Genomic DNA, 24183 nt, shown 5'->3' with positions numbered 1-24183 from the left:
GTTCAGGGCATATTTTTGTGGAGTTCTGCATTGGTACGTTCCAGTGAGACAGGGAGGTTATGTAGGTGTACATGTTCCGTGCATATTTGTGTGGAGTTCTGCATTGGTACATTCCAGTGAGACATGGAGGTTATGCAGGGGTACAGGTTTAGGGCATATTTGTGCGGAGTTCTTCATTGGTACGTTCCAGTGTGACAGGGTGGTTATGGAGGCGTACAGGTTCAGGGCATATTTGTGTGGAGTTCTGCATTGGTACATTCCAGTGAGACACGGAGGATATGGAGGGATACAGGTTCATGGCATATTTGTGCGGAGTTCTTCATTGGTACGTTCCAGTGTGACAGGTAGGTTTTGGAGCGTACAGGTTCAGGGCATATTTGTATGGAGTTATGCATTGGTACATTCTACTGAGACAGGGAGGTTATGGAGGGTACATATTCAGGGCATATTTTTGTGGAGTTCTGTATTGGTACGTTCCAGTGAGACAGGGAGGTTATGGAGGGGTACAGTTTCAGGGCATATTTGTGTGGAGTTCTGCATTGGTACGTTCCAGTGAGACAGGGAGGTTATGGAGGGTTTACAGGTTCAGGGCATATTTGTGTGGAGTTCTGCATTGCTACATTCCAGTGAGACACGGAGGATATGGAGGGATACAGGTTCAGGGCATATTTTTGTGGAGTTCTGCATTGGTACGTTCCAGTGAGACAGGGAGGTTATGTAGGTGTACATGTTCCGTGCATATTTGTGTGGAGTTCTGCATTGGTACATTCCAGTGAGACATGGAGGTTATGCAGGGGTACAGGTTTAGGGCATATTTATGTGGAGTTCTGCATTGGAACATTCCAGTGAGACACGGAGGATATGGAATGGTACAGGTTCAGGGCATATTTGTGTGGAGTTCTGCATTGGTACGTTCCAGTGAGACAGGGTGTTTATGGAGGCGTACAGGTTCAGGGCATATTTGTGTGGAGTTCTGCATTGGAACATTCCAGTGAGACACGGAGGATATGGAGGGGTGCAGGTTCAGGGCATATTTGTGTGGAGTTCTGCATTGGTACGTTCCAGTGAGACACTGAGGTTATGGAGGGGTACAGGTTCAGGGCATATTTATGTGGAGTTCCGCAGTGGAACATTCCAGTGAGACACGGAGGATATTGAGGGGTACAGTTTCAGGGCATATTTGTGTGGAGTTCTGCATTGGTACGTTCCAGTGAGACAGGGATGTTCTGGAGGGGTACAGTTTCAGGGCATATTTGTGTGGAGTTCTGCATTGGTACATTCCAGTGAGACACGGAGGATATGTAGGGATACAGGTTCATGGCATATTTGTGTGTAGTACTTCATTGATACGTTACAGTGAGACAGGTAGGTTTTGGAGCGTACATGTTCAGGGCATATTTTTGTGGAGTTCTGCATTGGTACGTTCCAGTGAGACAGGGAGGTTATGGAGGGGTACAGGTTCACGGCATATTTGTGTGGAGTTCTGCATTGGTACGTTCCAGTGAGACAGGGAGGTTATGTAGGTGTGCATGTTCCGTGCATATTTGTGTGTTTTTCTGCATTGGTACGTTCCAGTGAGAAAGGGAGGTTATGGAGGGGTACAGTATCAGGGCATATTTATGTGGATTTCTGCATTGGTACGTTCCCGTGAGACAGGGTGGTTATGGAGGGGTAGAGGTTCAGGGCATATTTCTGTGGAGTTCTGCATTGGAACATTCCAGTGAGACACGGAGGATATGGAGGGGTGCAGGTTCAGGGCATATTTGTGTGGAGTTCTGCATTGGTACGTTCCAGTGAGACAGGTAGGTTTTGGAGCTTACAGGTTCAGGGCATATTTTTGTGGAGTTCTGCATTGGTACGTTCCAGTGAGACAGGGAGTTTATGGAGGGGTACAGTTTCAGGGCATTTTTGTGTGGAGAACTGCATTGGTACATTCCAGTGAGACAGGGAGGTTATGGAGGGGTACAGGTTCAGGGCATATTTCTGTGGAGTTCTGCATTGAAACATTCCAGTGAGACACGGAGGATATGCAGGGGTGCAGGTTCAGGGCATATTTGTATGGAGTTATGCATTGGTACATTCTACTGAGACAGGGAGGTTATGGAGGGTACATATTTAGGGCATATTTTTGTGGAGTTCTGTATTGGTACGTTCCAGTGAGACAGGGAGGTTATGGAGGGGTACAGTTTCAGGGCATATTTGTGTGGAGTTCTGCATTGGTACGTTCCAGTGAGACAGGGAGGTTATGGAGGGTTTACAGGTTCAGGGCATATTTGTGTGGAGTTCTGCATTGCTACATTCCAGTGAGACACGGAGGATATGGAGGGATACAGGTTCAGGGCATATTTTTGTGGAGTTCTGCATTGGTACGTTCCAGTGAGACAGGGAGGTTATGTAGGTGTACATGGTCCGTGCATATTTGTGTGGAGTTCTGCATTGGTACATTCCAGTGAGACATGGAGGTTATGCAGGGGTACAGGTTTAGGGCATATTTATGTGGAGTTCTGCATTGGAACATTCCAGTGAGACACGGAGGATATGGAATGGTACAGGTTCAGGGCATATTTGTGTGGAGTTCTGCATTGGTACGTTCCAGTGAGACAGGGTGTTTATGGAGGCGTACAGGTTCAGGGCATATTTGTGTGGAGTTCTGCATTGGAACATTCCAGTGAGACACGGAGGATATGGAGGGGTGCAGGTTCAGGGCATATTTGTGTGGAGTTCTGCATTGGTACGTTCCAGTGAGACACTGAGGTTATGGAGGGGTACAGGTTCAGGGCATATTTATGTGGAGTTCCGCAGTGGAACATTCCAGTGAGACACGGAGGATATTGAGGGGTACAGTTTCAGGGCATATTTGTGTGGAGTTCTGCATTGGTACGTTCCAGTGAGACAGGGATGTTCTGGAGGGGTACAGTTTCAGGGCATATTTGTGTGGAGTTCTGCATTGGTACATTCCAGTGAGACACGGAGGATATGTAGGGATACAGGTTCATGGCATATTTGTGTGTAGTACTTCATTGATACGTTACAGTGAGACAGGTAGGTTTTGGAGCGTACATGTTCAGGGCATATTTTTGTGGAGTTCTGCATTGGTACGTTCCAGTGAGACAGGGAGGTTATGGAGGGGTACAGGTTCACGGCATATTTGTGTGGAGTTCTGCATTGGTACGTTCCAGTGAGACAGGGAGGTTATGTAGGTGTACATGTTCCGTGCATATTTGTGTGTTTTTCTGCATTGGTACGTTCCAGTGAGAAAGGGAGGTTATGGAGGGGTACAGTATCAGGGCATATTTATGTGGATTTCTGCATTGGTACGTTCCCGTGAGACAGGGTGGTTATGGAGGGGTACAGGTTCAGGGCATATTTCTGTGGAGTTCTGCATTGCAACATTCCAGTGAGACACGGAGGATATGGAGGGGTGCAGGTTCAGGGCATATTTGTGTGGAGTTCTGCATTGGTACGTTCCAGTGAGACAGGTAGGTTTTGGAGCTTACAGGTTCAGGGCATATTTTTGTGGAGTTCTGCATTGGTATGTTCCAGTGAGACAGGGAGTTTATGGAGGGGTACAGTTTCAGGGCATTTTTGTGTGGAGATCTGCATTGGTACATTCCAGTGAGACAGGGAGGTTATGGAGGGGTACAGGTTCAGGGCATATTTCTGTGGAGTTCTGCATTGAAACATTCCAGTGAGACACGGAGGATATGGAGGGGTGCAGGTTCAGGGCATTTTTGTGTGGAGTTCTGCAGTGGTACATTCCAGTGAGACAGGGAGGTTATGGAGGGGTACATGTTCAGGGCATATTTCTTTGGAGTTCTGCATTGGTACATTCCAGTGAGACACGGAGGATATGGAGGGGTACATGTTCATGGCATATTTGTGTGTAGTACTTCATTGATACGTTACAGTGAGACAGGTAGGTTTTGCAGCGTACATGTTCAGGGCATATTTTTGTGGAGTTCTGCATTGGTACGTTCCAGTGAGACAGGGAGGTTATGGAGGGGTACAGGTTCACGGCATATTTGTGTGGAGTTCTGCATTGGTACGTTCCAGTGAGACAGGGAGGTTATGTAGGTGTACATGTTCCGTGCATATTTGTGTGTTTGTCTGCATTGGTACGTTCCAGTGAGAAAGGGAGGTTATGGAGGGGTACAGTTTCAGGGCATATTTGTGTGGATATCTGCATTGGTACGTTCCCATGAGACAGGGTTGTTATGGAGGGGTACAGGTTCAGGGCATATTTCTGTGGAGTTCTGCATTGGTACATTCTACTGAGACAGGGAGGTTATGGAGTGTACATATTCAGGGCATATTTTTGTGGAGTTCTGCATTGGTACGTTCCAGTGAGACAGGGTGGTTATGGAGGCGTACAGGTTCAGGGCATATTTGTGTGGAGTTCTGCATTGGCACATTCCAGTGAGACACGGAGGATATGGAGGGATACAGGTTCATGGCATATTTGTGCGGAGTTCTTCATTGGTACGTTCCAGTGTGACAGGTAGGTTTTGGAGCGTACAGGTTCAGGGCATATTTGTATGGAGTTATGCATTGGTACATTCTACTGAGACAGGGAGGTTATGGAGGGTACATATTCAGGGCATATTTTTGTGGAGTTCTGCATTGGTACGTTCCAGTGAGACAGGGAGGTTATGGAGGGGTACAGTTTCAGGGCATATTTGTGTGGAGTTCTGCATTGGTACGTTCCAGTGAGACAGGGAGGTTATGGAGGGTTTACAGGTTCAGGGCATATTTGTGTGGAGTTCTGCATTGGTACATTCCAGTGAGACACGGAGGATATGGAGGGATACAGGTTCAGGGCATATTTTTGTGGAGTTCTGCATTGGTACGTTCCAGTGAGACAGGGAGGTTATGTAGGTGTACATGTTCCGTGCATATTTGTGTGGAGTTCTGCATTGGTACATTCCAGTGAGACATGGAGGTTATGCAGGGGTACAGGTTTAGGGCATATTTATGTGGAGTTCTGCATTGGAACATTCCAGTGAGACACGGAGGATATGGAATGGTACAGGTTCAGGGCATATTTTTGTGGAGTTCTGCATTGGTACGTTCCAGTGAGACAGGGTGTTTATGGAGGCGTACAGGTTCAGGGCATATTTGTGTGGAGTTCTGCATCGGAACATTCCAGTGAGACACGGAGGATATGGAGGGGTGCAGGTTCAGGGCATATTTGTGTGGAGTTCTGCATTGGTACGTTCCAGTGAGACACTGAGGTTATGGAGGGGTACAGGTTCAGGGCATATTTATGTGGAGTTCCGCAGTGGAACATTCCAGTGAGACACGGAGGATATTGAGGGGTACAGCTTCAGGGCATATTTGTGTGGAGTTCTGCATTGGTACGTTCCAGTGAGACAGGGATGTTCTGGAGGGGTACAGTTTCAGGGCATATTTGTGTGGAGTTCTGCATTGGTACATTCCAGTGAGACACGGAGGATATGTAGGGATACAGGTTCATGGCATATTTGTGTGTAGTACTTCATTGATACGTTACAGTGAGACAGGTAGGTATTGGAGCGTACATGTTCAGGGCATATTTTTGTGGAGTTCTGCATTGGTACGTTCCAGTGAGACAGGGAGGTTATGGAGGGGTACAGGTTCACGGCATATTTGTGTGGAGTTCTGCATTGGTACGTTCCAGTGAGACAGGGAGGTTATGTAGGTGTACATGTTCCGTGCATATTTGTGTGTTTTTCTGCATTGGTACGTTCCAGTGAGAAAGGGAGGTTATGGAGGCGTACAGGTTCAGGGCATATTTGTGTGGTGTTCTGCATTGGTACATTCCAGTGAGACACGGAGGATATGGAGGGATACAGGTTCATGGCATATTTGTGCGGAGTTCTTCATTGGTACGTTCCAGTGTGACAGGTAGGTTTTGGAGCGTACAGGTTCAGGGCATATTTGTATGGAGTTATGCATTGGTACATTCTACTGAGACAGGGAGGTTATGGAGGGTACATATTCAGGGCATATTTTTGTGGAGTTCTGTATTGGTACGTTCCAGTGAGACAGGGAGGTTATGGAGGGGTACAGTTTCAGTGCATATTTGTGTGGAGTTCTGCATTGGTACGTTCCAGTGAGACAGGGAGGTTATCGAGGGTTTACAGGTTCAGGGCATATTTGTGTGGAGTTCTGCATTGCTACATTCCAGTGAGACACGGAGGATATGGAGGGATACAGGTTCAGGGCATATTTTTGTGGAGTTCTGCATTGGTACGTTCCAGTGAGACAGGGAGGTTATGTAAGTGTACATGTTCCGTGCATTTTTGTGTGGAGATCTGCATTGGTACATTCCAGTGAGACAGGGAGGTTATGGAGGGGTACAGGTTCAGGGCATATTTCTGTGGAGTTCTGCATTGAAACATTCCAGTGAGACACGGAGGATATGCAGGGGTGCAGGTTCAGGGCATATTTGTATGGAGTTATTCATTGGTACATTCTACTGAGACAGGGAGGTTATGGAGGGTACATATTTAGGGCATATTTTTGTGGAGTTCTGTATTGGTACGTTCCAGTGAGACAGCGAGGTTATGGAGGGGTACAGTTTCAGGGCATATTTGTGTGGAGTTCTGCATTGGTACGTTCCAGTGAGACAGGGAGGTTATGGAGGGTTTACAGGTTCAGGGCATATTTGTGTGGAGTTCTGCATTGCTACATTCCAGTGAGACACGGAGGATATGGAGGGATACAGGTTCAGGGCATATTTTTGTGGAGTTCTGCATTGGTACGTTCCAGTGAGACAGGGAGGTTAAGTAGGTGTACATGGTCCGTGCATATTTGTGTGGAGTTCTGCATTGGTACATTCCAGTGAGACATGGAGGTTATGCAGGGGTACAGGTTTAGGGCATATTTATGTGGAGTTCTGCATTGGAACATTCCAGTGAGACACGGAGGATATGGAATGGTACAGGTTCAGGGCATATTTGTGTGGAGTTCTGCATTGGTACGTTCCAGTGAGACAGGGTGTTTATGGAGGCGTACAGGTTCAGGGCATATTTGTGTGGAGTTCTGCATTGGAACATTCCAGTGAGACACGGAGGATATGGAGGGGTGCAGGTTCAGGGCATATTTGTGTGGAGTTCTGCATTGGTACGTTCCAGTGAGACACTGAGGTTATGGAGGGGTACAGGTTCAGGGCATATTTATGTGGAGTTCCGCAGTGGAACATTCCAGTGAGACACGGAGGATATTGAGGGGTACAGTTTCAGGGCATATTTGTGTGGAGTTCTGCATTGGTACGTTCCAGTGAGACAGGGATGTTCTGGAGGGGTACAGTTTCAGGGCATATTTGTGTGGAGTTCTGCATTGGTACATTCCAGTGAGACACGGAGGATATGTAGGGATACAGGTTCATGGCATATTTGTGTGTAGTACTTCATTGATACGTTACAGTGAGACAGGTAGGTTTTGGAGCGTACATGTTCAGGGCATATTTTTGTGGAGTTCTGCATTGGTACGTTCCAGTGAGACAGGGAGGTTATGGAGGGGTACAGGTTCACGGCATATTTGTGTGGAGTTCTGCATTGGTACGTTCCAGTGAGACAGGGAGGTTATGTAGGTGTACATGTTCCGTGCATATTTGTGTGTTTTTCTGCATTGGTACGTTCCAGTGAGAAAGGGAGGTTATGGAGGGGTACAGTATCAGGGCATATTTATGTGGATTTCTGCATTGGTACGTTCCCGTGAGACAGGGTGGTTATGGAGGGGTACAGGTTCAGGGCATATTTCTGTGGAGTTCTGCATTGCAACATTCCAGTGAGACACGGAGGATATGGAGGGGTGCAGGTTCAGGGCATATTTGTGTGGAGTTCTGCATTGGTACGTTCCAGTGAGACAGGTAGGTTTTGGAGCTTACAGGTTCAGGGCATATTTTTGTGGAGTTCTGCATTGGTATGTTCCAGTGAGGCAGGGAGTTTATGGAGGGGTACAGTTTCAGGGCATTTTTGTGTGGAGATCTGCATTGGTACATTCCAGTGAGACAGGGAGGTTATGGAGGGGTACAGGTTCAGGGCATATTTCTGTGGAGTTCTGCATTGAAACATTCCAGTGAGACACGGAGGATATGGAGGGGTGCAGGTTCAGGGCATTTTTGTGTGGAGTTCTGCAGTGGTACATTCCAGTGAGACAGGGAGGTTATGGAGGGGTACATGTTCAGGGCATATTTCTGTGGAGTTCTGCATTGGTACATTCCAGTGAGACACGGAGGATATGGAGGGGTACATGTTCATGGCATATTTTTGTGGAGTTCTGCATTGGTACGTTCCAGTGAGACAGGGAGGTTATGTAAGTGTACATGTTCCGTGCATTTTTGTGTGGAGATCTGCATTGGTACATTCCAGTGAGACAGGGAGGTTATGGAGGGGTACAGGTTCAGGGCATATTTCTGTGGAGTTCTGCATTGAAACATTCCAGTGAGACACGGAGGATATGCAGGGGTGCAGGTTCAGGGCATATTTGTATGGAGTTATTCATTGGTACATTCTACTGAGACAGGGAGGTTATGGAGGGTACATATTTAGGGCATATTTTTGTGGAGTTCTGTATTGGTACGTTCCAGTGAGACAGCGAGGTTATGGAGGGGTACAGTTTCAGGGCATATTTGTGTGGAGTTCTGCATTGGTACGTTCCAGTGAGACAGGGAGGTTATGGAGGGTTTACAGGTTCAGGGCATATTTGTGTGGAGTTCTGCATTGCTACATTCCAGTGAGACACGGAGGATATGGAGGGATACAGGTTCAGGGCATATTTTTGTGGAGTTCTGCATTGGTACGTTCCAGTGAGACAGGGAGGTTAAGTAGGTGTACATGGTCCGTGCATATTTGTGTGGAGTTCTGCATTGGTACATTCCAGTGAGACATGGAGGTTATGCAGGGGTACAGGTTTAGGGCATATTTATGTGGAGTTCTGCATTGGAACATTCCAGTGAGACACGGAGGATATGGAATGGTACAGGTTCAGGGCATATTTGTGTGGAGTTCTGCATTGGTACGTTCCAGTGAGACAGGGTGTTTATGGAGGCGTACAGGTTCAGGGCATATTTGTGTGGAGTTCTGCATTGGAACATTCCAGTGAGACACGGAGGATATGGAGGGGTGCAGGTTCAGGGCATATTTGTGTGGAGTTCTGCATTGGTACGTTCCAGTGAGACACTGAGGTTATGGAGGGGTACAGGTTCAGGGCATATTTATGTGGAGTTCCGCAGTGGAACATTCCAGTGAGACACGGAGGATATTGAGGGGTACAGTTTCAGGGCATATTTGTGTGGAGTTCTGCATTGGTACGTTCCAGTGAGACAGGGATGTTCTGGAGGGGTACAGTTTCAGGGCATATTTGTGTGGAGTTCTGCATTGGTACATTCCAGTGAGACACGGAGGATATGTAGGGATACAGGTTCATGGCATATTTGTGTGTAGTACTTCATTGATACGTTACAGTGAGACAGGTAGGTTTTGGAGCGTACATGTTCAGGGCATATTTTTGTGGAGTTCTGCATTGGTACGTTCCAGTGAGACAGGGAGGTTATGGAGGGGTACAGGTTCACGGCATATTTGTGTGGAGTTCTGCATTGGTACGTTCCAGTGAGACAGGGAGGTTATGTAGGTGTACATGTTCCGTGCATATTTGTGTGTTTTTCTGCATTGGTACGTTCCAGTGAGAAAGGGAGGTTATGGAGGGGTACAGTATCAGGGCATATTTATGTGGATTTCTGCATTGGTACGTTCCCGTGAGACAGGGTGGTTATGGAGGGGTACAGGTTCAGGGCATATTTCTGTGGAGTTCTGCATTGCAACATTCCAGTGAGACACGGAGGATATGGAGGGGTGCAGGTTCAGGGCATATTTGTGTGGAGTTCTGCATTGGTACGTTCCAGTGAGACAGGTAGGTTTTGGAGCTTACAGGTTCAGGGCATATTTTTGTGGAGTTCTGCATTGGTATGTTCCAGTGAGACAGGGAGTTTATGGAGGGGTACAGTTTCAGGGCATTTTTGTGTGGAGATCTGCATTGGTACATTCCAGTGAGACAGGGAGGTTATGGAGGGGTACAGGTTCAGGGCATATTTCTGTGGAGTTCTGCATTGAAACATTCCAGTGAGACACGGAGGATATGGAGGGGTGCAGGTTCAGGGCATTTTTGTGTGGAGTTCTGCAGTGGTACATTCCAGTGAGACAGGGAGGTTATGGAGGGGTACATGTTCAGGGCATATTTCTGTGGAGTTCTGCATTGGTACATTCCAGTGAGACACGGAGGATATGGAGGGGTACATGTTCATGGCATATTTGTGTGTAGTACTTCATTGATACGTTACAGTGAGACAGGTAGGTTTTGCAGCGTACATGTTCAGGGCATATTTTTGTGGAGTTCTGCATTGGTACGTTCCAGTGAGACAGGGAGGTTATGGAGGGGTACAGGTTCACGGCATATTTGTGTGGAGTTCTGCATTGGTACGTTCCAGTGAGACAGGGAGGTTATGTAGGTGTACATGTTCCGTGCATATTTGTGTGTTTGTCTGCATTGGTACGTTCCCATGAGACAGGGTGGTTATGGAGGGGTACAGGTTCAGGGCATATTTCTGTGGAGTTCTGCATTGGTACATTCTACTGAGACAGGGAGGTTATGGAGTGTACATATTCAGGGCATATTTTTGTGGAGTTCTGCATTGGTACGTTCCAGTGAGACAGGGTGGTTATGGAGGCGTACAGGTTCAGGGCATATTTGTGTGGAGTTCTGCATTGGCACATTCCAGTGAGACACGGAGGATATGGAGGGATACAGGTTCATGGCATATTTGTGCGGAGTTCTTCATTGGTACGTTCCAGTGTGACAGGTAGGTTTTGGAGCGTACAGGTTCAGGGCATATTTGTATGGAGTTATGCATTGGTACATTCTACTGAGACAGGGAGGTTATGGAGGGTACATATTCAGGGCATATTTTTGTGGAGTTCTGCATTGGTACGTTCCAGTGAGACAGGGAGGTTATGGAGGGGTACAGTTTCAGGGCATATTTGTGTGGAGTTCTGCATTGGTACGTTCCAGTGAGACAGGGAGGTTATGGAGGGTTTACAGGTTCAGGGCATATTTGTGTGGAGTTCTGCATTGGTACATTCCAGTGAGACACGGAGGATATGGAGGGATACAGGTTCAGGGCATATTTTTGTGGAGTTCTGCATTGGTACGTTCCAGTGAGACAGGGAGGTTATGTAGGTGTACATGTTCCGTGCATATTTGTGTGGAGTTCTGCATTGGTACATTCCAGTGAGACATGGAGGTTATGCAGGGGTACAGGTTTAGGGCATATTTATGTGGAGTTCTGCATTGGAACATTCCAGTGAGACACGGAGGATATGGAATGGTACAGGTTCAGGGCATATTTGTGTGGAGTTCTGCATTGGTACGTTCCAGTGAGACAGGGTGTTTATGGAGGCGTACAGGTTCAGGGCATATTTGTGTGGAGTTCTGCATCGGAACATTCCAGTGAGACACGGAGGATATGGAGGGGTGCAGGTTCAGGGCATATTTGTGTGGAGTTCTGCATTGGTACGTTCCAGTGAGACACTGAGGTTATGGAGGGGTACAGGTTCAGGGCATATTTATGTGGAGTTCCGCAGTGGAACATTCCAGTGAGACACGGAGGATATTGAGGGGTACAGCTTCAGGGCATATTTGTGTGGAGTTCTGCATTGGTACGTTCCAGTGAGACAGGGATGTTCTGGAGGGGTACAGTTTCAGGGCATATTTGTGTGGAGTTCTGCATTGGTACATTCCAGTGAGACACGGAGGATATGTAGGGATACAGGTTCATGGCATATTTGTGTGTAGTACTTCATTGATACGTTACAGTGAGACAGGTAGGTATTGGAGCGTACATGTTCAGGGCATATTTTTGTGGAGTTCTGCATTGGTACATTCCAGTGAGACACGGAGGATATGGAGGGATACAGGTTCATGGCATATTTGTGCGGAGTTCTTCATTGGTACGTTCCAGTGTGACAGGTAGGTTTTGGAGCGTACAGGTTCAGGGCATATTTGTATGGAGTTATGCATTGGTACATTCTACTGAGACAGGGAGGTTATGGAGGGTACATATTCAGGGCATATTTTTGTGGAGTTCTGTATTGGTACGTTCCAGTGAGACAGGGAGGTTATGGAGGGGTACAGTTTCAGTGCATATTTGTGTGGAGTTCTGCATTGGTACGTTCCAGTGAGACAGGGAGGTTATGGAGGGTTTACAGGTTCAGGGCATATTTGTGTGGAGTTCTGCATTGCTACATTCCAGTGAGACACGGAGGATATGGAGGGATACAGGTTCAGGGCATATTTTTGTGGAGTTCTGCATTGGTACGTTCCAGTGAGACAGGGAGGTTATGTAAGTGTACATGTTCCGTGCATTTTTGTGTGGAGATCTGCATTGGTACATTCCAGTGAGACAGGGAGGTTATGGAGGGGTACAGGTTCAGGGCATATTTCTGTGGAGTTCTGCATTGAAACATTCCAGTGAGACACGGAGGATATGCAGGGGTGCAGGTTCAGGGCATATTTGTATGGAGTTATTCATTGGTACATTCTACTGAGACAGGGAGGTTATGGAGGGTACATATTTAGGGCATATTTTTGTGGAGTTCTGTATTGGTACGTTCCAGTGAGACAGGGAGGTTATGGAGGGGTACAGTTTCAGGGCATATTTGTGTGGAGTTCTGCATTGGTACGTTCCAGTGAGACAGGGAGTTTATGGAGGGTTTACAGGTTCAGGGCATATTTGTGTGGAGTTCTGCATTGCTACATTCCAGTGAGACACGGAGGATATGGAGGGATACAGGTTCAGGGCATATTTTTGTGGAGTTCTGCATTGGTACGTTCCAGTGAGACAGGGAGGTTATGTAGGTGTACATGGTCCGTGCATATTTGTGTGGAGTTCTGCATTGGTACATTCCAGTGAGACATGGAGGTTATGCAGGGGTACAGGTTTAGGGCATATTTATGTGGAGTTCTGCATTGGAACATTCCAGTGAGACACGGAGGATATGGAATGGTACAGGTTCAGGGCATATTTGTGTGGAGTTCTGCATTGGTACGTTCCAGTGAGACAGGGTGTTTATGGAGGCGTACAGGTTCAGGGCATATTTGTGTGGAGTTCTGCATCGGAACATTCCAGTGAGACACGGAGGATATGGAGGGGTGCAGGTTCAGGGCATATTTGTGTGGAGTTCTGCATTGGTACGTTCCAGTGAGACACTGAGGTTATGGAGGGGTACAGGTTCAGGGCATATTTATGTGGAGTTCCGCAGTGGAACATTCCAGTGAGACACGGAGGATATTGAGGGGTACAGTTTCAGGGCATATTTGTGTGGAGTTCTGCATTGGTACGTTCCAGTGAGACAGGGATGTTCTGGAGGGGTACAGTTTCAGGGCATATTTGTGTGGAGTTCTGCATTGGTACATTCCAGTGAGACACGGAGGATATGTAGGGATACAGGTTCATGGCATATTTGTGTGTAGTACTTCATTGATACGTTACAGTGAGACAGGTAGGTTTTGGAGCGTACATGTTCAGGGCATATTTTTGTGGAGTTCTGCATTGGTACGTTCCAGTGAGACAGGGAGGTTATGGAGGGGTACAGGTTCACGGCATATTTGTGTGGAGTTCTGCATTGGTACGTTCCAGTGAGACAGGGAGGTTATGTAGGTGTACATGTTCCGTGCATATTTGTGTGTTTTTCTGCATTGGTACGTTCCAGTGAGAAAGGGAGGTTATGGAGGGGTACAGTATCAGGGCATATTTATGTGGATTTCTGCATTGGTACGTTCCCGTGAGACAGGGTGGTTATGGAGGGGTACAGGTTCAGGGCATATTTCTGTGGAGTTCTGCATTGCAACATTCCAGTGAGACACGGAGGATATGGAGGGGTGCAGGTTCAGGGCATATTTGTGTGGAGTTCTGCATTGGTACGTTCCAGTGAGACAGGTAGGTTTTGGAGCTTACAGGTTCAGGGCATATTTTTGTGGAGTTCTGCATTGGTATGTTCCAGTGAGACAGGGAGTTTATGGAGGGGTACAGTTTCAGGGCATTTTTGTGTGGAGATCTGCATTGGTACATTCCAGTGAGACAGGGAGGTTATGGAGGGGTACAGGTTCAGGGCATATTTCTGTGGAGTTCTGCATTGAAACATTCCAGTGAGACACGGAGGATATGGAGGGGTGCAGGTTCAGGGCATTTTTGTGTGGAGTTCTGCAGTGGTACATTCCAGTGAGACAGGGAGGTTATGGAGGGGTACATGTTCAGGGCATATTTCTGTGGAGTTCTGCATTGGTACATTCCAGTGAGACACGGAGGATATGGAGGGGTACATGTTCATGGCATATTTGTGTGTAGTACTTCATTGATACGTTACAGTGAGACAGGTAGGTTTTGCAGCGTACATGTTCAGGGCATATTTTTGTGGAGTTCTGCATTGGTACGTTCCAGTGAGACAGGGAGGTTATGGAGGGGTACAGGTTCACGGCATATTTGTGTGGAGTTCTGCATTGGTACGTTCCAGTGAGACAGGGAGGTTATGTAGGTGTACATGTTCCGTGCATATTTGTGTGTTTGTCTGCATTGGTACGTTCCCATGAGACAGGGTGGTTATGGAGGGGTACAGGTTCAGGGCATATTTCTGTGGAGTTCTGCATTGGTACATTCTACTGAGACAGGGAGGTTATGGAGTGTACATATTCAGGGCATATTTTTGTGGAGTTCTGCATTGGTACGTTCCAGTGAGACAGGGTGGTTATGGAGGCGTACAGGTTCAGGGCATATTTGTGTGGAGTTCTGCATTGGCACATTCCAGTGAGACACGGAGGATATGGAGGGATACAGGTTCATGGCATATTTGTGCGGAGTTCTTCATTGGTACGTTCCAGTGTGACAGGTAGGTTTTGGAGCGTACAGGTTCAGGGCATATTTGTATGGAGTTATGCATTGGTACATTCTACTGAGACAGGGAGGTTATGGAGGGTACATATTCAGGGCATATTTTTGTGGAGTTCTGTATTGGTACGTTCCAGTGAGACAGGGAGGTTATGGAGGGGTACAGTTTCAGGGCATATTTGTGTGGAGTTCTGCATTGGTACGTTCCAGTGAGACAGGGAGGTTATGGAGGGTTTACAGGTTCAGGGCATATTTGTGTGGAGTTCTGCATTGCTACATTCCAGTGAGACACGGAGGATATGGAGGGATACAGGTTCAGGGCATATTTTTGTGGAGTTCTGCATTGGTACGTTCCAGTGAGACAGGGAGGTTATGTAGGTGTACATGTTCCGTGCATATTTGTGTGGAGTTCTGCATTGGTACATTCCAGTGAGACATGGAGGTTATGCAGGGGTACAGGTTTAGGGCATATTTGTGCGGAGTTCTTCATTGGTACGTTCCAGTGTGACAGGGTGGTTATGGAGGCGTACAGGTTCAGGGCATATTTGTGTGGAGTTCTGCATTGGTACATTCCAGTGAGACACGGAGGATATGGAGGGATACAGGTTCATGGCATATTTGTGCGGAGTTCTTCATTGGTACGTTCCAGTGTGACAGGTAGGTTTTGGAGCGTACAGGTTCAGGGCATATTTGTATGGAGTTATGCATTGGTACATTCTACTGAGACAGGGAGGTTATGGAGGGTACATATTCTGGGCATATTTTTGTGGAGTTCTGTATTGGTACGTTCCAGTGAGACAGGGAGGTTATGGAGGGGTACAGTTTCAGTGCATATTTGTGTGGAGTTCTGCATTGGTACGTTCCAGTGAGACAGGGAGGTTATGGAGGGTTTACAGGTTCAGGGCATATTTGTGTGGAGTTCTGCATTGCAACATTCCAGTGAGACACGGAGGATATGGAGGGATACAGGTTCAGGGCATATTTTTGTGGAGTTCTGCATTGGTACGTTCCAGTGAGACAGGGAGGTTATGTAAGTGTACATGTTCCGTGCATATTTGTGTGGAGTTCTGCATTGGTACATTCCAGTGAGACACGGAGGATATGGAATGGTACAGGTTCAGGGCATATTTGTGTGGAGTTCTGCATTGGTACGTTCCAGTGAGACAGGGTGTTTATGGAGGCGTACAGGTTCAGGGCATATTTGTGTGGAGTTCTGCATCGGAACATTCCAGTGAGACACGGAGGATATGGAGGGGTGCAGGTTCAGGGCATATTTGTGTGGAGTTCTGCATTGGTACGTTCCAGTGAGACACTGAGGTTATGGAGGGGTACAGGTTCAGGGCATATTTATGTGGAGTTCCGCAGTGGAACATTCCAGTGAGACACGGAGGATATTGAGGGGTACAGCTTCAGGGCATATTTGTGTGGAGTTCTGCATTGGTACGTTCCAGTGAGACAGGGATGTTCTGGAGGGGTACAGTTTCAGGGCATATTTGTGTGGAGTTCTGCATTGGTACATTCCAGTGAGACACGGAGGATATGTAGGGATACAGGTTCATGGCATATTTGTGTGTAGTACTTCATTGATACGTTACAGTGAGACAGGTAGGTATTGGAGCGTACATGTTCAGGGCATATTTTTGTGGAGTTCTGCATTGGTACGTTCCAGTGAGACAGGGAGGTTATGGAGGGGTACAGGTTCACGGCATATTTGTGTGGAGTTCTGCATTGGTACGTTCCAGTGAGACAGGGAGGTTATGTAGGTGTACATGTTCCGTGCATATTTGTGTGTTTTTCTGCATTGGTACGTTCCAGTGAGAAAGGGAGGTTATGGAGGCGTACAGGTTCAGGGCATATTTGTGTGGAGTTCTGCATTGGTACATTCCAGTGAGACACGGAGGATATGGAGGGATACAGGTACATGGCATATTTGTGCGGAGTTCTTCATTGGTACGTTCCAGTGTGACAGGTAGGTTTTGGAGCGTACAGGTTCAGGGCATATTTGTATGGAGTTATGCATTGGTACATTCTACTGAGACAGGGAGGTTATGGAGGGGTACAGTTTCAGGGCATATTTGTGTGGAGTTCTGCATTGGTACGTTCCAGTGAGACAGGGAGGTTATGGAGGGTTTACAGGTTCAGGGCATATTTGTGTGGAGTTCTGCATTGCTACATTCCAGTGAGACACGGAGGATATGGAGGGATACAGGTTCAGGGCATATTTTTGTGGAGTTCTGCATTGGTACGTTCCAGTGAGACAGGGAGGTTATGTAGGTGTACATGGTCCGTGCATATTTGTGTGGAGTTCTGCATTGGTACATTCCAGTGAGACATGGAGGTTATGCAGGGGTACAGGTTTAGGGCATATTTATGTGGAGTTCTGCATTGGAACATTCCAGTGAGACACGGAGGATATGGAATGGTACAGGTTCAGGGCATATTTGTGTGGAGTTCTGCATTGGTACGTTCCAGTGAGACAGGGTGTTTATGGAGGCGTACAGGTTCAGGGCATATTTGTGTGGAGTTCTGCATTGGAACATTCCAGTGAGACACGGAGGATATGGAGGGGTGCAGGTTCAGGGCATATTTGTGTGGAGTTCTGCATTGGTACGTTCCAGTGAGACACTGAGGTTATGGAGGGGTACAGGTTCAGGGCATATTTATGTGGAGTTCCGCAGTGGAACATTCCAGTGAGACACGGAGGATATTGAGGGGTACAGTTTCAGGGCATATTTGTGTGGTGTTCTGCATTGGTACGTTCCAGTGAGACAGGGATGTTCTGGAGGGGTACAGTTTCAGGGCATATTTGTGTGGAGTTCTGCATTGGTACATTCCAGTGAGACACGGAGGATATGTAGGGATACAGGTTCATGGCATATTTGTGTGTAGTACTTCATTGATACGTTACAGTGAGACAGGTAGGTTTTGGAGCGTACATGTTCAGGGCATATTTTTGTGGAGTTCTGCATTGGTACGTTCCAGTGAGACAGGGAGGTTATGGAGGGGTACAGGTTCACGGCATATTTGTGTGGAGTTCTGCATTGGTACGTTCCAGTGAGACAGGGAGGTTATGTAGGTGTACATGTTCCGTGCATATTTGTGTGTTTTTCTGCATTGGTACGTTCCAGTGAGAAAGGGAGGTTATGGAGGGGTACAGTATCAGGGCATATTTATGTGGATTTCTGCATTGGTACGTTCCCGTGAGACAGGGTGGTTATGGAGGGGTACAGGTTCAGGGCATATTTCTGTGGAGTTCTGCATTGCAACATTCCAGTGAGACACGGAGGATATGGAGGGGTGCAGGTTCAGGGCATATTTGTGTGGAGTTCTGCATTGGTACGTTCCAGTGAGACAGGTAGGTTTTGGAGCTTACAGGTTCAGGGCATATTTTTGTGGAGTTCTGCATTGGTATGTTCCAGTGAGACAGGGAGTTTATGGAGGGGTACAGTTTCAGGGCATTTTTGTGTGGAGATCTGCATTGGTACATTCCAGTGAGACAGGGAGGTTATGGAGGTGTACAGGTTCAGGGCATATTTCTGTGGAGTTCTGCATTGAAACATTCCAGTGAGACACGGAGGATATGGAGGGGTGCAGGTTCAGGGCATTTTTGTGTGGAGTTCTGCAGTGGTACATTCCAGTGAGACAGGGAGGTTATGGAGGGGTACATGTTCAGGGCATATTTCTGTGGAGTTCTGCATTGGTACATTCCAGTGAGACACGGAGGATATGGAGGGGTACATGTTCATGGCATATTTGTGTGTAGTACTTCATTGATACGTTACAGTGAGACAGGTAGGTTTTGCAGCGTACATGTTCAGGGCATATTTTTGTGGAGTTCTGCATTGGTACGTTCCAGTGAGACAGGGAGGTTATGGAGGGGTACAGGTTCACGGCATATTTGTGTGGAGTTCTGCATTGGTACGTTCCAGTGAGACAGGGAGGTTATGTAGGTGTACATGTTCCGTGCATATTTGTGTGTTTGTCTGCATTGGTACGTTCCCATGAGACAGGGTGGTTATGGAGGGGTACAGGTTCAGGGCATATTTCTGTGGAGTTCTGCATTGGTACATTCTACTGAGACAGGGAGGTTATGGAGTGTACATATTCAGGGCATATTTTTGTGGAGTTCTGCATTGGTACGTTCCAGTGAGACAGGGTGGTTATGGAGGCGTACAGGTTCAGGGCATATTTGTGTGGAGTTCTTCATTGGTACGTTCCAGTGTGACAGGTAGGTTTTGGAGCGTACAGGTTCAGGGCATATTTGTATGGAGTTATGCATTGGTACATTCTACTGAGACAGGGAGGTTATAGAGGGTACATATTCAGGGCATATTTTTGTGGAGTTCTGTATTGGTACGTTCCAGTGAGACAGGGAGGTTATGGAGGGGTACAGTTTCAGGGCATATTTGTGTGGAGTTCTGCATTGGTACGTTCCAGTGAGACAGGGAGGTTATGGAGGGTTTACAGGTTCAGGGCATATTTGTGTGGAGTTCTGCATTGGTACATTCCAGTGAGACACGGAGGATATGGAGGGATACAGGTTCAGGGCATATTTTTGTGGAGTTCTGCATTGGTACGTTCCAGTGAGACAGGGAGGTTATGTAGGTGTACATGTTCCGTGCATATTTGTGTGGAGTTCTGCATTGGTACATTCCAGTGAGACATGGAGGTTATGCAGGGGTACAGGTTTAGGGCATATTTATGTGGAGTTCTGCATTGGAACATTCCAGTGAGACACGGAGGATATGGAATGGTACAGGTTCAGGGCATATTTGTGTGGAGTTCTGCATTGGTACGTTCCAGTGAGACAGGGTGTTTATGGAGGCGTACAGGTTCAGGGCATATTTGTGTGGAGTTCTGCATCGGAACATTCCAGTGAGACACGGAGGATATGGAGGGGTGCAGGTTCAGGGCATATTTGTGTGGAGTTCTGCATTGGTACGTTCCAGTGAGACACTGAGGTTATGGAGGGGTACAGGTTCAGGGCATATTTATGTGGAGTTCCGCAGTGGAACATTCCAGTGAGACACGGAGGATATTGAGGGGTACAGCTTCAGGGCATATTTGTGTGGAGTTCTGCATTGGTACGTTCCAGTGAGACAGGGATGTTCTGGAGGGGTACAGTTTCAGGGCATATTTGTGTGGAGTTCTGCATTGGTACATTCCAGTGAGACACGGAGGATATGTAGGGATACAGGTTCATGGCATATTTGTGTGTAGTACTTCATTGATACGTTACAGTGAGACAGGTAGGTATTGGAGCGTACATGTTCAGGGCATATTTTTGTGGAGTTCTGCATTGGTACGTTCCAGTGAGACAGGGAGGTTATGGAGGGGTACAGGTTCACGGCATATTTGTGTGGAGTTCTGCATTGGTACGTTCCAGTGAGACAGGGAGGTTATGTAGGTGTACATGTTCCGTGCATATTTGTGTGTTTTTCTGCATTGGTACGTTCCAGTGAGAAAGGGAGGTTATGGAGGCGTACAGGTTCAGGGCATATTTGTGTGGTGTTCTGCATTGGTACATTCCAGTGAGACACGGAGGATATGGAGGGATACAGGTTCATGGCATATTTGTGCGGAGTTCTTCATTGGTACGTTCCAGTGTGACAGGTAGGTTTTGGAGCGTACAGGTTCAGGGCATATTTGTATGGAGTTATGCATTGGTACATTCTACTGAGACAGGGAGGTTATGGAGGGTACATATTCAGGGCATATTTTTGTGGAGTTCTGTATTGGTACGTTCCAGTGAGACAGGGAGGTTATGGAGGGGTACAGTTTCAGTGCATATTTGTGTGGAGTTCTGCATTGGTACGTTCCAGTGAGACAGGGAGGTTATGGAGGGTTTACAGGTTCAGGGCATATTTGTGTGGAGTTCTGCATTGCTACATTCCAGTGAGACACGGAGGATATGGAGGGATACAGGTTCAGGGCATATTTTTGTGGAGTTCTGCATTGGTACGTTCCAGTGAGACAGGGAGGTTATGTAAGTGTACATGTTCCGTGCATTTTTGTGTGGAGATCTGCATTGGTACATTCCAGTGAGACAGGGAGGTTATGGAGGGGTACAGGTTCAGGGCATATTTCTGTGGAGTTCTGCATTGAAACATTCCAGTGAGACACGGAGGATATGCAGGGGTGCAGGTTCAGGGCATATTTGTATGGAGTTATTCATTGGTACATTCTACTGAGACAGGGAGGTTATGGAGGGTACATATTTAGGGCATATTTTTGTGGAGTTCTGTATTGGTACGTTCCAGTGAGACAGGGAGGTTATGGAGGGGTACAGTTTCAGGGCATATTTGTGTGGAGTTCTGCATTGGTACGTTCCAGTGAGACAGGGAGGTTATGGAGGGTTTACAGGTTCAGGGCATATTTGTGTGGAGTTCTGCATTGCTACATTCCAGTGAGACACGGAGGATATGGAGGGATACAGGTTCAGGGCATATTTTTGTGGAGTTCTGCATTGGTACGTTCCAGTGAGACAGGGAGGTTATGTAGGTGTACATGGTCCGTGCATATTTGTGTGGAGTTCTGCATTGGTACATTCCAGTGAGACATGGAGGTTATGCAGGGGTACAGGTTTAGGGCATATTTATGTGGAGTTCTGCATTGGAACATTCCAGTGAGACACGGAGGATATGGAATGGTACAGGTTCAGGGCATATTTGTGTGGAGTTCTGCATTGGTACGTTCCAGTGAGACAGGGTGTTTATGGAGGCGTACAGGTTCAGGGCATATTTGTGTGGAGTTCTGCATTGGAACATTCCAGTGAGACACGGAGGATATGGAGGGGTGCAGGTTCAGGGCATATTTGTGTGGAGTTCTGCATTGGTACGTTCCAGTGAGACACTGAGGTTATGGAGGGGTACAGGTTCAGGGCATATTTATGTGGAGTTCCGCAGTGGAACATTCCAGTGAGACACGGAGGATATTGAGGGGTACAGTTTCAGGGCATATTTGTGTGGAGTTCTGCATTGGTACGTTCCAGTGAGACAGGGATGTTCTGGAGGGGTACAGTTTCAGGGCATATTTGTGTGGAGTTCTGCATTGGTACATTCCAGTGAGACACGGAGGATATGTAGGGATACAGGTTCATGGCATATTTGTGTGTAGTACTTCATTGATACGTTACAGTGAGACAGGTAGGTTTTGGAGCGTACATGTTCAGGGCATATTTTTGTGGAGTTCTGCATTGGTACGTTCCAGTGAGACAGGGAGGTTATGGAGGGGTACAGGTTCACGGCATATTTGTGTGGAGTTCTGCATTGGTACGTTCCAGTGAGACAGGGAGGTTATGTAGGTGTACATGTTCCGTGCATATTTGTGTGTTTTTCTGCATTGGTACGTTCCAGTGAGAAAGGGAGGTTATGGAGGGGTACAGTATCAGGGCATATTTATGTGGATTTCTGCATTGGTACGTTCCCGTGAGACAGGGTGGTTATGGAGGGGTACAGGTTCAGGGCATATTTCTGTGGAGTTCTGCATTGCAACATTCCAGTGAGACACGGAGGATATGGAGGGGTGCAGGTTCAGGGCATATTTGTGTGGAGTTCTGCATTGGTACGTTCCAGTGAGACAGGTAGGTTTTGGAGCTTACAGGTTCAGGGCATATTTTTGTGGAGTTCTGCATTGGTATGTTCCAGTGAGACAGGGAGTTTATGGAGGGGTACAGTTTCAGGGCATTTTTGTGTGGAGATCTGCATTGGTACATTCCAGTGAGACAGGGAGGTTATGGAGGGGTACAGGTTCAGGGCATATTTCTGTGGAGTTCTGCATTGAAACATTCCAGTGAGACACGGAGGATATGGAGGGGTGCAGGTTCAGGGCATTTTTGTGTGGAGTTCTGCAGTGGTACATTCCAGTGAGACAGGGAGGTTATGGAGGGGTACATGTTCAGGGCATATTTCTGTGGAGTTCTGCATTGGTACATTCCAGTGAGACACGGAGGATATAGAGGGGTACATGTTCATGGCATATTTGTGTGTAGTACTTCATTGATACGTTACAGTGAGACAGGTAGGTTTTGCAGCGTACATGTTCAGGGCATATTTTTGTGGAGTTCTGCATTGGTACGTTCCAGTGAGACAGGGAGGTTATGGAGGGGTACAGGTTCACGGCATATTTGTGTGGAGTTCTGCATTGGTACGTTCCAGTGAGACAGGGAGGTTATGTAGGTGTACATGTTCCGTGCATATTTGTGTGTTTGTCTGCATTGGTACGTTCCCATGAGACAGGGTGGTTATGGAGGGGTACAGGTTCAGGGCATATTTCTGTGGAGTTCTGCATTGGTACATTCTACTGAGACAGGGAGGTTATGGAGTGTACATATTCAGGGCATATTTTTGTGGAGTTCTGCATTGGTACGTTCCAGTGAGACAGGGTGGTTATGGAGGCGTACAGGTTCAGGGCATATTTGTGTGGAGTTCTGCATTGGCACATTCCAGTGAGACACGGAGGATATGGAGGGATACAGGTTCATGGCATATTTGTGCGGAGTTCTTCATTGGTACGTTCCAGTGTGACAGGTAGGTTTTGGAGCGTACAGGTTCAGGGCATATTTGTATGGAGTTATGCATTGGTACATTCTACTGAGACAGGGAGGTTATGGAGGGTACATATTCAGGGCATATTTTTGTGGAGTTCTGTATTGGTACGTTCCAGTGAGACAGGGAGGTTATGGAGGGGTACAGTTTCAGGGCATATTTGTGTGGAGTTCTGCATTGGTACGTTCCAGTGAGACAGGGAGGTTATGGAGGGTTTACAGGTTCAGGGCATATTTGTGTGGAGTTCTGCATTGCTACATTCCAGTGAGACACGGAGGATATGGAGGGATACAGGTTCAGGGCATATTTTTGTGGAGTTCTGCATTGGTACGTTCCAGTGAGACAGGGAGGTTATGTAGGTGTACATGTTCCGTGCATATTTGTGTGGAGTTCTGCATTGGTACATTCCAGTGAGACATGGAGGTTATGCAGGGGTACAGGTTTAGGGCATATTTGTGCGGAGTTCTTCATTGGTACGTTCCAGTGTGACAGGGTGGTTATGGAGGCGTACAGGTTCAGGGCATATTTGTGTGGAGTTCTGCATTGGTACATTCCAGTGAGACACGGAGGATATGGAGGGATACAGGTTCATGGCATATTTGTGCGGAGTTCTTCATTGGTACGTTCCAGTGTGACAGGTAGGTTTTGGAGCGTACAGGTTCAGGGCATATTTGTATGGAGTTATGCATTGGTACATTCTACTGAGACAGGGAGGTT

Source organism: Hemitrygon akajei, unplaced genomic scaffold, assembly GCF_048418815.1.
Source record: "Hemitrygon akajei unplaced genomic scaffold, sHemAka1.3 Scf000039, whole genome shotgun sequence".
NCBI lineage: Eukaryota > Metazoa > Chordata > Chondrichthyes > Myliobatiformes > Dasyatidae > Hemitrygon > Hemitrygon akajei.
This window is presented reverse-complemented; position numbering follows the sequence as displayed.